We start from the raw sequence: 12,943 nt of genomic DNA, 5'->3' as shown, positions 1-12,943 counted from the left end.
CGATGACTGAGAAGCTACCAAATGTATTTATGATTTTATTCAAGGTTGATAGAGATATTTCCAAATTGGTGAGAAAAACTATTATATTGTCCGCAAATAAAGCAATACGGTGGTCTGTTTTACCCATAATAATTCCATTCAACTGTGGGTGGGCCCTGACGGCCAAAGCCAAAGGTTCTATGGCAAGCGTGAATAGCAATGGTGAAAGAGGGCAACCTTGTCGGCATCCTCTCTCAATCCCTATTGGTTTTGATATTGTATTGTTTGTAAGAATTTCTGCCTTTGGATCTGTGTACAACAATTTTACCCACTTTATGAAAACCTGTCCAAAACCAAAGCGTTTAAGTATGTCAAACAAATAAGACCATTCGACCCTGTCGAATGCTTTTTCTGCATCAAGTGATAAGAATGCAGTGTCTGGTCTCTCTCTCTGACTATAGAGTATATTCAGCACTCTCCTAACATTGTGAAATCCCTGTCGACCCTTAATAAACCCGTTTTGATCATTATTAATAATACCCGGTAAAACCACTACTAATCGCTTCGCAAGAGCTTTACACAATATTTTAACATCTGCATTCAGAAGGCTGATTGGTCTAAAATTTTCACATTTATTATTAGGCTTTCCAGGCTTTGGAAGTAATATAATCATGGCTTCTTTGAGTGATGTTGGGAGCATGCCATTTTGAAATGACTCCAATATCATGTCAAACAGAGGGGGCAACAGTTGAGTTTTAAACTTCTTGTAAATATCCAATGGCAGACCGTCAGGACCTGCTGCTTTACCAGATTTCATATTGTCTATTGCATTGGCCAATTCTTCAATTGTCAGTTCAGTCTCCAGCCCTTCTCTAACCTTGTCAGGGATATAAGGTATGTCAATGCCATCTAAAAATATTTTTTGATTATGCTGATTTAAATTTGATTCAGATTTATACAAATTCTTAAAAAAGTTTGAAAAGCTTACATTACTTTCACTTGGATCAATGATATTATTTCCATCTTTATCAATTATGGATGTTACTGCTCTCTCTGTCTGTAATTGTCTAATTCTCCAAGCTAAAAGTTTACCAGGTTTTTCTCCTTGGTCATAGAAAGTTTGTTTTAGTCTCAATAAGTTGGCGAGAGCTTTGGAGGAAGATATTTCCATGTATTGTGCTCTCAAAACCTGAAGTTCCCGCTCAATTTCACAGTTTGGGTTTTCAAAGAGTTTCTTTTCGTATGCTTTTATCCTGGATTCTAATGACAATAATTTTTGCTGTGATTTCCTTGATTTAGATGAAGTAAAGCTTATAATCTGGCCTCTGATAAAAGCTTTAAAAGCCTCCCATCTGACCGCAGCCGAGGTTTCTTTTCTGTTTGTCTCAAAGAAGAAATCTATTTGCTCACCAATGTATTCTATAAATTCTGTGTCCAATAACCATTTCTGCTGGAATCTCCATCTCGTCCTTTCCATATGTGTTTGTAAGTCCGAATACGATAGTGATACTGCAGCATGATCAGAAATTACAATACCACTGTAATCGCATTCTGTAACCTTGCTGGCCAATTGTGCAGATACCAAAAAATAGTCAATACGTGAATATGATTTATATGAACTTGAGTAACATGAATATATTTTACCATCTGGATTCAACTCTCTCCAAATGTCCCTGAGGCCTAAATCTTCCATAAAGTTTTGTATTACTGCTCTACTTCTTGAATGTGATTTATCCTTACCAGATAATCGGTCAAACACTGGGTTCAGTACGCAGTTAAAATCACCTGCGATAATGAAATTTCCTGGTAATGTAGAAAGTGTGTAAAATAAGTCCTTAAAGAAATTTGGATCATCATTGTTGGGAGCACATATATTAACCAAGTTTAAACATTCTGTTAGAAGTGAACCCTGAATAACTAAATATCTCCCAGATTTGTTTTTTATAGTATTTGTAACATGGTAAGGCACAGATTTATGAATTAAAATCATAACACCCCGAGCACAAGTAGAGAAAGATGATGAATATACAGAGCCTCTCCACCTCCTTCCTATCCTAATCTCACTCTCATCTTGCATATGTGTTTCCTGCAGAAAAACAATCTTCGATTTCAAGATTTTTAATCTATTCATAACTTGTTTGATTTTTTTAAGTTTTTTCAACCCTCTGCAGTTCCACGATGAAAATTTAACCTCCACCCCCTGCACCATTAATGTTAATGTTCTTCAATATAAACAGACGGACATGTGTTGTGTCATGAAAGGAAAATGGACGCTTTAAACTGCAACAGAAATGAAAACTGAACACAAAAACCCCCAACAAACCCCCCAAAATAGTATCCCCACCCCTTATTCAAAAAAACTCCCCTCACCGCAAACATCATGAGCATGACAATATATGTGTCAACTTAACTCTTAATTCTCTTGAACTCGTTGTACTCTCGACGTCTCTTCACAATCGCTGTGGCATAATCATGCTCAAAATACAGGGGTTTGTTCCCTCGCTGTATCTTTCCCCGTTTCCAAGCTTCATGCAAAACCATCTCCTTAGTTGTGAACTCCAGAAAGCACACGATGATAGCTCTGGGTTGCTTCTCCGGTGGAGGTTTGGGACCCGGCGCCCGGTGAGCCCGTTGGATTTTCAGCTCCGTTTCCTCCGGCAGTGACAGTGTAGTTTTCAGGAGCGTCTCCACAAATTGTGCCATCGAACTCCCCTCCTCTCCTTCTCCGAGGCTGAAAATGCGTATGTTATTCCTTCTAGAGCGGGACTCCAAGTCAACCAGCTTCTTTTCCATGTTGTTCTGATACTCCCGACAGGTAGCGATAACTTCAGTCGCCTCGATGCACCACTGTTCCAGCCGCTCGATTCGAGTCTCCGCCTCATTAACCCGACCAGCGAGATTCTGAAGTTCCGCCGTCAAACTGTCCAACTTACAGTTTATTTCTTGTCCCAAGAGAGAAAGCTCATGCCGTAAACCTTCATTGTCAGACTTGAGGTCGTCTTTTAGTTCTTTTATTGCCCCGACGATATCCTCCGGCGGCAACCGCCCGCTAGCTTCTCCAGAACATTTAGCTTGATTAGCCGAAACGTTAGCTTTTCCAGCCGGAGCGCTTTTATCTTGAGATTTGGGCATCTTTATTTTTCGTCTTTGGTCCGATTAGATTCCTTACCCCCTTACTCACGCTTTGATGCTGAAATACTAGTCTGTTACGAGTTGGTTGGAGGGAAAGAAGTTAAATTGAGTCAGCGATCCGAACACGTGTTAATGGCGTCTAACTACGCCATTAACACGGCCGGAAGTCCTTCTTCTCACTTTTTACTTCCATGTCAAGAACGACAGATAAAAACAGGTCGAGCTACCCAGGAGTCGAACCTGGAATCTCCTGATCCGTAGTGAGGGACGTTATCCATTGCACCACTAGCCCAGTGTTCTTGCTCAATTCCATGTGAACTGACTCAGATGCCTCACAACATTCCAATGCAGTTCAACCCCAGTGCCAGAATGAAAAGATACTTTCTGTGCTTGAATCCTAAAAGCCTTGGGTGAACCACCCAATCATGAATCATGAATGTGTACACTCCTCCAGACTCTGCCTAGTTCAATGTCATAATGCCATCAGAAGTTCCCCTATTGAGCAGGAATCATGCTAACGGTTGCTAACATGGAGGTAATGTCGTCTCCTAAAACCAACAAGTCACGTCTTCCAATCTCCTTGAGGGACCTAACGATGAAAATGACCTGGTTCAAGGAAGTTGAGGTGTCGCCGTGAGTTACAAAACACAGCTGATATCAGGTTTGTCATGTGCTTACACATCACATTTCCCTAGGAGCCTGGATAGCTCAGTCGGTAGAGCATCAGACTTTTAATCTGAGGGTCCAGGGTTCAAGTCCTTGTTCAGGCGATGCTTTGTCGCTGGCTAAGTTGGCCAGTTTAACTGGTTGCAAAAGGACTTGGTTCAGGCTCTGATACTGTGACTCACTGATTGCGTCTTGGAGAATCAGATGGGTAGAATAAAACGCAGGAAGTTCCAATAACACTACCTGATTTTATCATTATTTTTTATTACATGTATTTATATAAGACAGACGTGGTACACACAAGCCTCTTTGGCACAGTAGGCAGCGCGTCAGTCTCATGATCTGAAGGTTATGAATTTGAGCCTCACTGACTTTTTGAAAAGTGATATGGGTTTCCATTCCATTCATTTACGTTCAACTGTTTTGGAGGACAAGCTTTGCAGCATGACTCCAAATCTTCAGTCATTGACCTCTTTAAATATTAACCATGTCATATTCGCATTTCTGTTTTTACACTCTTGTCTTGTATTGTTGAATATACTGTATTATTGCGATGATTCTAATGTATATGGGGAAGTGTTTTTTTTTTGATTATAAAAACATCGTACAGCAGGCTTTTCTGAGCTCCCACCCATCAGTCCACCTGTAGCACGAGTGACGTGTCAGCTGGTCAATACTGTTGTTTTACAAAATGTTCAACAAAACAACAAACTCCTTTTTATACCTGGCTAACATTCACCAGTTCATTCAATTTTCTACTCTGGTTAAATAAAAGAGTGAAATCAGCCGGTATGACTCACAATATTTAGGATCTTTATCTTTCTTATTTGAGATTCTCCCACTCTGAAATGACTCCTCAAACATCCTCAATAGAACGGGTGAGAGCTTTTCCTTAAACTTTGTCACAGAACGCTGCTGTGAAGCCACTGGGGCCAGAGACCTCACCGCTCTGCATTGATAATTGCTGCTTGGATTCCCATCACTTCAATTCACCCACATATGTCTAACACAGTGAGTTGATGTCTTTGTTGAAGAACCTGCTGTAAGAATAAACACATTAGAGCCAACTTGACTGACTGAGACAGGTTGTGTCAGCTGATGTGATTTCTATTAACATTGACCAGTTACTGCCAGTGTTCATTTAAAAGAAAAAAAAAACATGTTGAGCCTCAACCAGGTTCTTACATTGCTGCAAAGATTTTCAAGCTTTTAAGGCTGTGATGTGCAATATCCTGTTCTTAAAACAGTGGGTCAGTCGAGCATGAGGCATGTGATCTCAGGGGCTGGTGTCAGGCAAATACAGAAGAGGAGAGGCATTTCCTCTATGAGGAGCTTCACTGAGGGATGAGCATTGAGCTGTTGATTTCCAGACATGAAAGGGGGGAAGTTTCACATATATAGGGGTTGGACAAAATAATAACAACTTAAAGCTTTATGTAATAGTGGCCAGTATGGGGAACGAACCCATGGCCTTGGCGCTTTTAGCAACACGCTCTAACCATTTGAGCTAACCAGCCAGTTGCAGGAGTTATTGTATTGCTGTTCTGGAGATAAGGAGAGGAGCGAGGGAACAAGTTGAACAAAGGACCTTCGATGTTGAAGTCCTGCATAAATGAAGAAGAGACAGATCACCACTGAAGTTGACAGATGACGAAGGAGAAGCACTATTTCTTTCTTTTCATACATTTCAGGTGATATTATCATGTGGTCTTTCAAGGCAAGCAAGCTCGAGTTGGACTCAGCACAACAGTGACTGTTTCTCCAGCAAGGATTCAATGCCTTTCTTTCTCAATTCCATCTTGCTGGTTGAAATGAATCCCAAATTACAGGCACAATTGGTGAAACCCCAGCTTCCTTGTGTTGAAGGAGCACTGCAGACGTGCTGTGCATCAGGCTAAATCCACTCCGAGCCACACATTTCCCGTCTAAACATTTTCTGAGCCGGTTTCAGAAAAGAATGGGCCACCTGGAGAATCAGATGTCAGATGTGGCGGTGTAAACTTGGGGCGTATTTTAAACTGACATTGACTGTGGTTACATGCAGAGAGTAGCGCGAATAAGGCAATAGCTTGATTCAGCCAACAAGTCGGACTGCGGCAAGTCCCTAAGGTTCCTATGACAGTCGAGGAAGAGCGATTGAAGCTGACAGGTAGCGAGAAGCTGTTTCAGGCTGTTTTATTGAACTCTGTTGACAGCGATCGTGCTGACTAGTTTAACTAGTTTAACTTCAGAGGTCCAGAATCAGTACGTCAGAGCGATGGTTCAACAGTGTCATCATCATCACCCCACTTCCTTCCTGTTCACTAAAAAGAATGGTAGTTTGAGCCCACGCAGGGACGTGCTGAGGTTACAACCGCACGGAGCCTCACGATTCCCATCCAGACAAACTGTGCCAGTTCCTGTTAAAACGGATCCCTTTTGCCATCTATGGGGATTCACTGTAAAGGTTTGGAAACAATGTAGTTCATTTGCCAGGACTGTGGAGGTGCCATAATGCTCTCGCCACAAATAGGAAGACAACACGGCACATTGACAAATGAAAGAATTTGGAGTGTTTTTAGCAGCACTTCCAGCAAAGTTTCAGTTAAGCACCATTCTTAGACGTTGACTCACATTAAATGTTGAAAGATAACGTGATGCATCAGAGTCTTGTGCATGATTTTTGATGCTATTATTGATTTGAAAAGTTACCACCAAATTATCTGCGATATTGGGCAATGCACTGGCAGAGGGGGCACAGAAACCTGAGCTCTAAAAGCATTGTCTGACAGAGGGCTCATCCGGGACTCCAACCCGGGACCTCTCGCATCCGAAGCAAGAATCATAGACCAATGAGCCCTTCATACACACTTTTTAGCAGGAGAGGAACCATGACCACAAAGGCGATGAACAAGTCGGCCATACAAGGTCACACAAGGACACATTTTGAGCCTTGGAAAACTGAGATGTTGGGATTAGAACTCAGTAGAGACAGTAACCAGATTCACTACTTTTATTGAACCTGACCAAATCCATCAGTGCTACGGAGAACTGACTCGTGATATTGAAGAGTATCCTGCTTTGGTACTTGAATGCAGCCTTCTGACTGTAAGGGAGTGGAAGAGCAGGAGATTTTCCAGATCAAACCAGAACATTGCATGTATTAGAGCGAGATGACGTTTGGTAGCTGCATAACTATTTACAAACGTCTGCTGGAGTGATTCTCTCAGGCAGCACATTGTGTTTCACCTGACTCATGATTGGTTAAACTACGTGTGCTTGTTTGAACAGGGAACCCACTGTGAGGTTGAATGACAATGTTCAACAGGGAAAACTACACTGGGCAAGTGACTCGCTAATGTACAATGACAACAAAGACTCGATCTCCTCTCATTCTAATTCTCTGTCTCTCTGACACCTTTGCTCTGTTTCTGACTCAACTCTTCCACAAGCAAATTACCAGGAAGAAGACGAGATGTCCCACATCTGAGCTGTGGACAACCGCGTGCCTCTTCACCATCCTGAAGTAAAGAAAATGAACTCTGCGTCGGGCAATCGAATCCCGGTCGTCCACGTGAAGGCCAAAGATGCTGTCCACTATACTAACAAGGATTCTGCTGGCTTCTTTTCACAGGAAGCTGAACCATTCAAATCTCTGTCGAAAGAGTCTGCAGGTACATTTTTCACATTTTTATATTACATCCATTTTCTAGACCCAACCATGTCCATCTTTTGGTGGAGCTGAAATAATTCAATGGAGGAAAAAAAAAAGAATCAACAGAGCTGTTAACCGACCTGTTCCTGATGGCATTTAGCATCACAATGCAATGGGTAAATATGAACATAAACTTAATATTGGTTCTGGACTCAAAAGTTGCAAAATTCACTGAAAATAATTATTATAAAAAAGCGGAATAAAAAAAAAACTGACAGGATTGTGACGACGGTTTGGAACCTCTTCTTTTGCTTTGCTTTAAGTTTGTGATAATGTTTCTCTTATATTCTTGTATTCCTCTGTTTTGTTCTCAGAGCAGTTTCTCAATTTCTGACGTTTATGTGCAGAAAACAATGAGGCCATTTGGTCAAAGCTTGAGTTGGAAACGTCACATAAGTGTCTGTTTCTCCAGCAAGGATTCAAGACATTTCCGCATGGCATCACATTCTAGTGTATTGGATTCAACACATGCTTCGGTAGCTCAGTCAGTAAGTTGCTGCGGCCACAACGCAGGTTACGAACCACGAGACCAGGGGTGGGCAATCTGGTCCTCAAAGAGCCGGGAAGGTGCAGGTTTTTTTTCCCAACCAAACAAGCTCACACAATTTGACCAATCAGGTGCAGCTGAAAAAAACATCCCCTGACTGACAATCAAGTGAGTTTACCCCTGAGACACCTGGTTGGTGAAAAGGTGTCCTCTTGGTTGGAACAAAAACCTGCAGCCACTGTGGCCTTTTGAGGACCGGTTTGAGACCCCTTGTCTTGGGTGTCTCTCTCTCTTACTCCCTGTCAAGGTAGTGTTAGCATTTGTCCATGAGTCTTTATCTTTATTTGCATCAATGTATCTTGAAAAGATGACTCCGGCTAGCAAGCCAACTTCTGAGGACTCAGGAGAGGAACGTGTTACAATGCCTGAGTGATTTGGGTGGAACAAGAGGCAGGTGGCTTGTTGAGTCCTCCTCATCCATCAGGGATGCAGAACCTTTGGGCAAGGTGATAGGAATATTGTATTCTACTGTCCATTCTGTGGGGACAAGGTAGTGGACAAGCTCAATTTGAACAAGCTGAAAAGTTGCACCCAACGTGGGACTCGAAGCCACGACCCTGAGATTAAGAGTCTCATGCTCTACATCCTCAGAGCCGGTGAGCCAGGGGCACCGCTGGTAGTTAGCGGACTGAAAGTGGCGGACAAATCCTTTTCCCGGTTATGACAGGTTTGCTAGCTTCGGAGTTGCCTGACCTTCCTTAACGATGTCCAACTTTTCTTGAAAAGTCCGTCTTGAAAATGGATTTGACGGTAAATCTGCAACAAAATCTATTTCTTCTCCTCCTTCAGCCATTGTGCGTTGGGTTACATTAACACACACACTATATTTGCTAGTGCAGCTCGCGACAGGTGCAGTTTGCTAGCTCTGGCTCGTACACTCTCGCACTATCCAATCACAGGCTGTGAAAACCCTTGACGCTTCCGTGCGCCTGCTCGACGGCCTTGGTGTCGCCAACTCCAAATGTGACTGGTTAAAGCAACAGTACTTATTTTATGCGACACAGCCAGCAGAACTGATGATGGGGCCTCCATGCAAAACAACACCATGAGTTAAAGGTTGATATGGACGAATACAGCTCCTTCTCTGGTTCAGTGTCAGTAGTTTGCTCATGTTTCTCTTTAGATCGTATAAATCTTTTGCCTTTTACTAAAGATTTCCGTGGAGAGAAACAATATGAGTTTTTCCAAATGTTTTAATGCCCTGCTCTTGTAGGACTTCTTATTCCGTTCAATGTAACCTGTCAAGTCAATAACTTTGGATCACAAGTGAAGAGTTGTTATTCCCAAGATGTGTATCTATGTACCAGCAGAGTGTGTTGTCTAACTTAAATTGAGCCATCACTCCATTTCCATGGTTTTCAGAACATGTTTTCCTGCTCTCAAAGTGTCTCTCTTTTTGTAGAGATTCATTCTCATGTCTCTGTGACGTAATTGGTTAGCACGTTTGGCTGTTTCATCCCATTGAGACCTACGTGTTGGTCGTCCGCGTCCAGCCTTAATGCGACATTTGTGGTGTTGACAGTTGAGGCACAAAATTCTGCCATCCATGGTTAGATGGCAAAAACAATTGGCAAAGCCTGAGAATTGAACCCAGGTCAACTGCTTGGAAGGAAGCTACAGTTAACACAAGAACACCATTGCAGAGATTCCTGTCAAGGAACCTTCACTTTCACAAAGAGAAATCGAAAATAGCGGATGAACAAACATGCGGTGAGATGAGGTTTTTGGCCGACTTTGTTCGGCCCCTCAGCTTCTCTATTTTTTTAAGTCCAGTCGGTTTATGTATATGACACTTGTTTCTTTTTTTTTTTGTTTTGTTTTGTTTTGGCCCAGATTCTTTTGTGGGTGTCTTTGAAATAGTATTATGACGTTTGCACATGTTGCCTGTTATTCCACAGTACATTGCAAGATTTTAAAATAATGAAAAGCTTTTGTTATGTTTTGATCACGTCACACTATATTCTTTGCCTTCGTGTTACCTGATCGGTTTATGTACATGTTTATGTACATACTTAGATTTTTCCGTTTCGACCCAGACTCTTTCGTGGGTCTTGATGAAATAGTAGTATAGAGGGTTTTCACGGCACGTCATCAAACCGCTATGTTGGGGATACCGACTGCTAAAATTAAAAAAAAATTCAATAAATAGAAAAATGTATGTAGCAACCAGACAAAGTGCAACAAAGCACGTAGAGCCAGAGGGTGTTAACTCTCACCCAACAACTTATATAGAAGTTGTAGGCAGGTCCAGAAAGCCACAGCACAGGAATGAACAGTACATTTCTTTTGAAGCTTTGAAGGAAGGCCACACACAAGGAATGCACACACATTGTAAGAAAATATTAGTAATGTACCGCCGTGACCACGAACGTACGGTCAACTAATTTTTAAACAAGCATTGTCATCGACTACTATGCTACTGCATGACACTCGTGATGGCCAAGTCACGGCGTTGGCCATCAACATGTCGCACTTGGCCTGCTCGATGGACAGGATGCTGTACAGCAAAGAGGACCTGCCCAGGGAGAAGCTACAGGAGGCCCAGGTAACGATGGCAGCCTTCCGACAAGGTGAGGGTATCACCGAACATTTGGAGAAGCTGGAGAGCTCACGGAAGACGGCGGCCCCGCTTTCCGGCATGCTGAAAGTGGGCACGGAGAAGAGGCAGGCGCCTCCTCCGTGCAAGCGGCCTAGTTCCCAGTCCGATTGCAGGGAGGACCGAAGGGGTCCACGCCAGGAGGAGAGCAGTGAGGACCGGAGGCGGGAACCATCACGGACCCACGAACAGGAGGTGAGCTAGCCGAGACCGGGGCCTTCCAGCAGCGGTGCTCCACGGAGTGAGGAGACGAAAGACTCCTTCATCTGACATCAGATTCAATGAAAAATCCCAAAAGTATTCTCTGCCTGGTGATTCATGGACTGTTGTTCGCACTGTTTCACTGTGTGGTGATGCGGCACGTGGTTCTGCAGTCCTGGCTTGACCCCTGAGGCCTAATACAACGTTTGCTGCTTGTCGACGCATTTTCCGAGTAGGAGTTACGACGTCGCCATCTTCACGGACCACCGGTTCTGATGTGGGGAAGATGACGACCGACTATTTCGTGCGACCCGCAGCGGACGAGTGTGGCTCACGTGGGAAGTTCGGGCATTTTGTCTCTTCACCCTGCACAGTGCAGGAGAGAGAATGTCTCGACCAGGAAGTCTCGTCTTTATTAAAAAAAAAGGGGCTGTGTCGAGAGTGGATCAGGAAGACATGGAGATGGGTTTTTTGATGATGAGGTGGCTCGATCAAATAGCGACAGCCACAGACAACCCCCGTGTGAAAGCCTGCAATGTCATGTCGCGGCTCATGTCTGCAGCGCACCCAGTTCAGCCGCTTGAAGCTGGACCCAGTGAAGGACAAGAATCGCGGTCTGGTGCTGTCCGTACAGGCACGTCGGGATCTGATGTTCTGGGACTCGCGCACGTCTGATAAGGGGCATGCCAATTGGTTGTGTCCCACGATATCTTCACATGTTCACAGACGCGTCCCTGTCGGGCTGGGGCGGGGCACTGGACGGAGACAGCGTGGGCGGAGTCTGGTCAGGTCCGCCACATAAATGTTTTAGAGTTGATGGCGGTGGACCTAGTTCTTCGCCACTTTGCTCCTCGCGTGGAAAAGCACCATGTCATGATCAGGTCGGACAACTCGACTGCTGTAGCGTACCTAAACAGACAAGGGGGTGTCAGGTCACCCGCTCTCCACAAGGTGGCAGCATCCATCTTAGTATGGGCGGACAGTCATCTGCTGTCACTGAGAGGACGTCACGTCCCGGGGTCGCTCAATGTGGGAGCAGACAGTATGTCCAGAGGGGGTGCCCTGATGGAGGAGTGGGAGCTGTCGCCTCGAATTATAACATCTGTTTGGAACCGGTTCGGATTACTGGTTGCAGATCTGTTCGCTACAAAAGCGAATGCAAAATGTCCCCTCTGGTTCTCTTTGAGGGCGTCGGACTGCACAGACCTAAACCTAACCATAACCCTTAATCTAGACTGTTGAAGTAAAAATTGTAAAAAGTTAAAAAAGAAACTTTCATCACCTGTACGTGATATAACCATGGATGGATGCGCTTACCAATAAACGTCAGTTGGTAAAACATGGACAATTTCCGGTTCCAGTCCCAGAATTTACAGCTGACCGCATCAGGCAGTGACAGTCTGTCTGTCCCTGGGGTCCTTGAAGCATCACGCAGTAGCATAGTAGCCGATGACAATGCCTGTTGAAAAATACGTTCGTGCACGCGCATGCATGCACGGCGAATAAGTTTCATTTATTTCCACGAAAATGTGGCACATTCACTAAACTGATTCAGACAAATTTAAACCAATAAAATGCATGTCCATATTATGAGTCTGTACTCGTTTTTCTCTGTGAATTTGTCGGGAAACAGAACAGAGAGCACAGGGGAACAAGAACCGGAGAATGAATAAGAATCAAGCTTTTTTCCTGTCTAGCTTTATTACATCATGACTCAGCGTGTTTCAATAAGGAGCATACATACATATCTATTATTCTGAGGAGAAGGCACTTGATCAGATTGTTAAAAGTGGAGAGATTTTGCCGTCTGCAATATTCTGACTGGCAGACAGTGAATGACAACGTTGACGAACAGTTACGAAGCCAGCTCGCTTCCGAGGTCGCTCTACCCTTCTGCCTTAAAGTGTAGCGGTCGGGTTGGAGTTGGGTCAGTGACACCACTCTCAGAATACGCCTCTGGGCGGCTCGCCCAGAGAATTTACACAGTCGTAGGGATTGTTTAACAGAGAGCTGGAGAGTCTGACACCGGGATTTGTGACCGTTCATACTGAAGCCTGTCTTCTCAGGATACATGAAAATAATGTATTTATGTCTAAATGTTACGCATTGTTGCTTTGCCAATTGCAAT

General features: G+C 43.8%; 2 non-coding genes across 2 annotated transcripts; both read left to right on the top strand.

Annotated features, from left to right (window-relative positions):
* The first annotated feature begins 3,808 nt into the window (after nucleotides 1–3,808).
* trnak-uuu (transfer RNA lysine (anticodon UUU)) lies at nucleotides 3,809–3,881 on the top strand. Its single transcript has one exon. It is a non-coding gene; the product is annotated as a tRNA-Lys (tRNA).
* A 5,241-nt stretch (nucleotides 3,882–9,122) lies between these two features.
* LOC128768922 (U5 spliceosomal RNA) lies at nucleotides 9,123–9,235 on the top strand. Its single transcript, XR_008416313.1, has one exon. It is a non-coding gene; the product is annotated as a U5 spliceosomal RNA (small nuclear RNA).
* The last annotated feature ends 3,708 nt before the right edge of the window (nucleotides 9,236–12,943 follow it).

This window comes from Synchiropus splendidus, chromosome 12, assembly GCF_027744825.2.
Source record: "Synchiropus splendidus isolate RoL2022-P1 chromosome 12, RoL_Sspl_1.0, whole genome shotgun sequence".
In the NCBI taxonomy this organism is placed as follows: Eukaryota; Metazoa; Chordata; class Actinopteri; order Syngnathiformes; family Callionymidae; genus Synchiropus; species Synchiropus splendidus.
The sequence above is the reverse complement of the archived record's forward strand: the minus strand, read 5'-3'. Positions and strand labels throughout refer to the sequence as shown.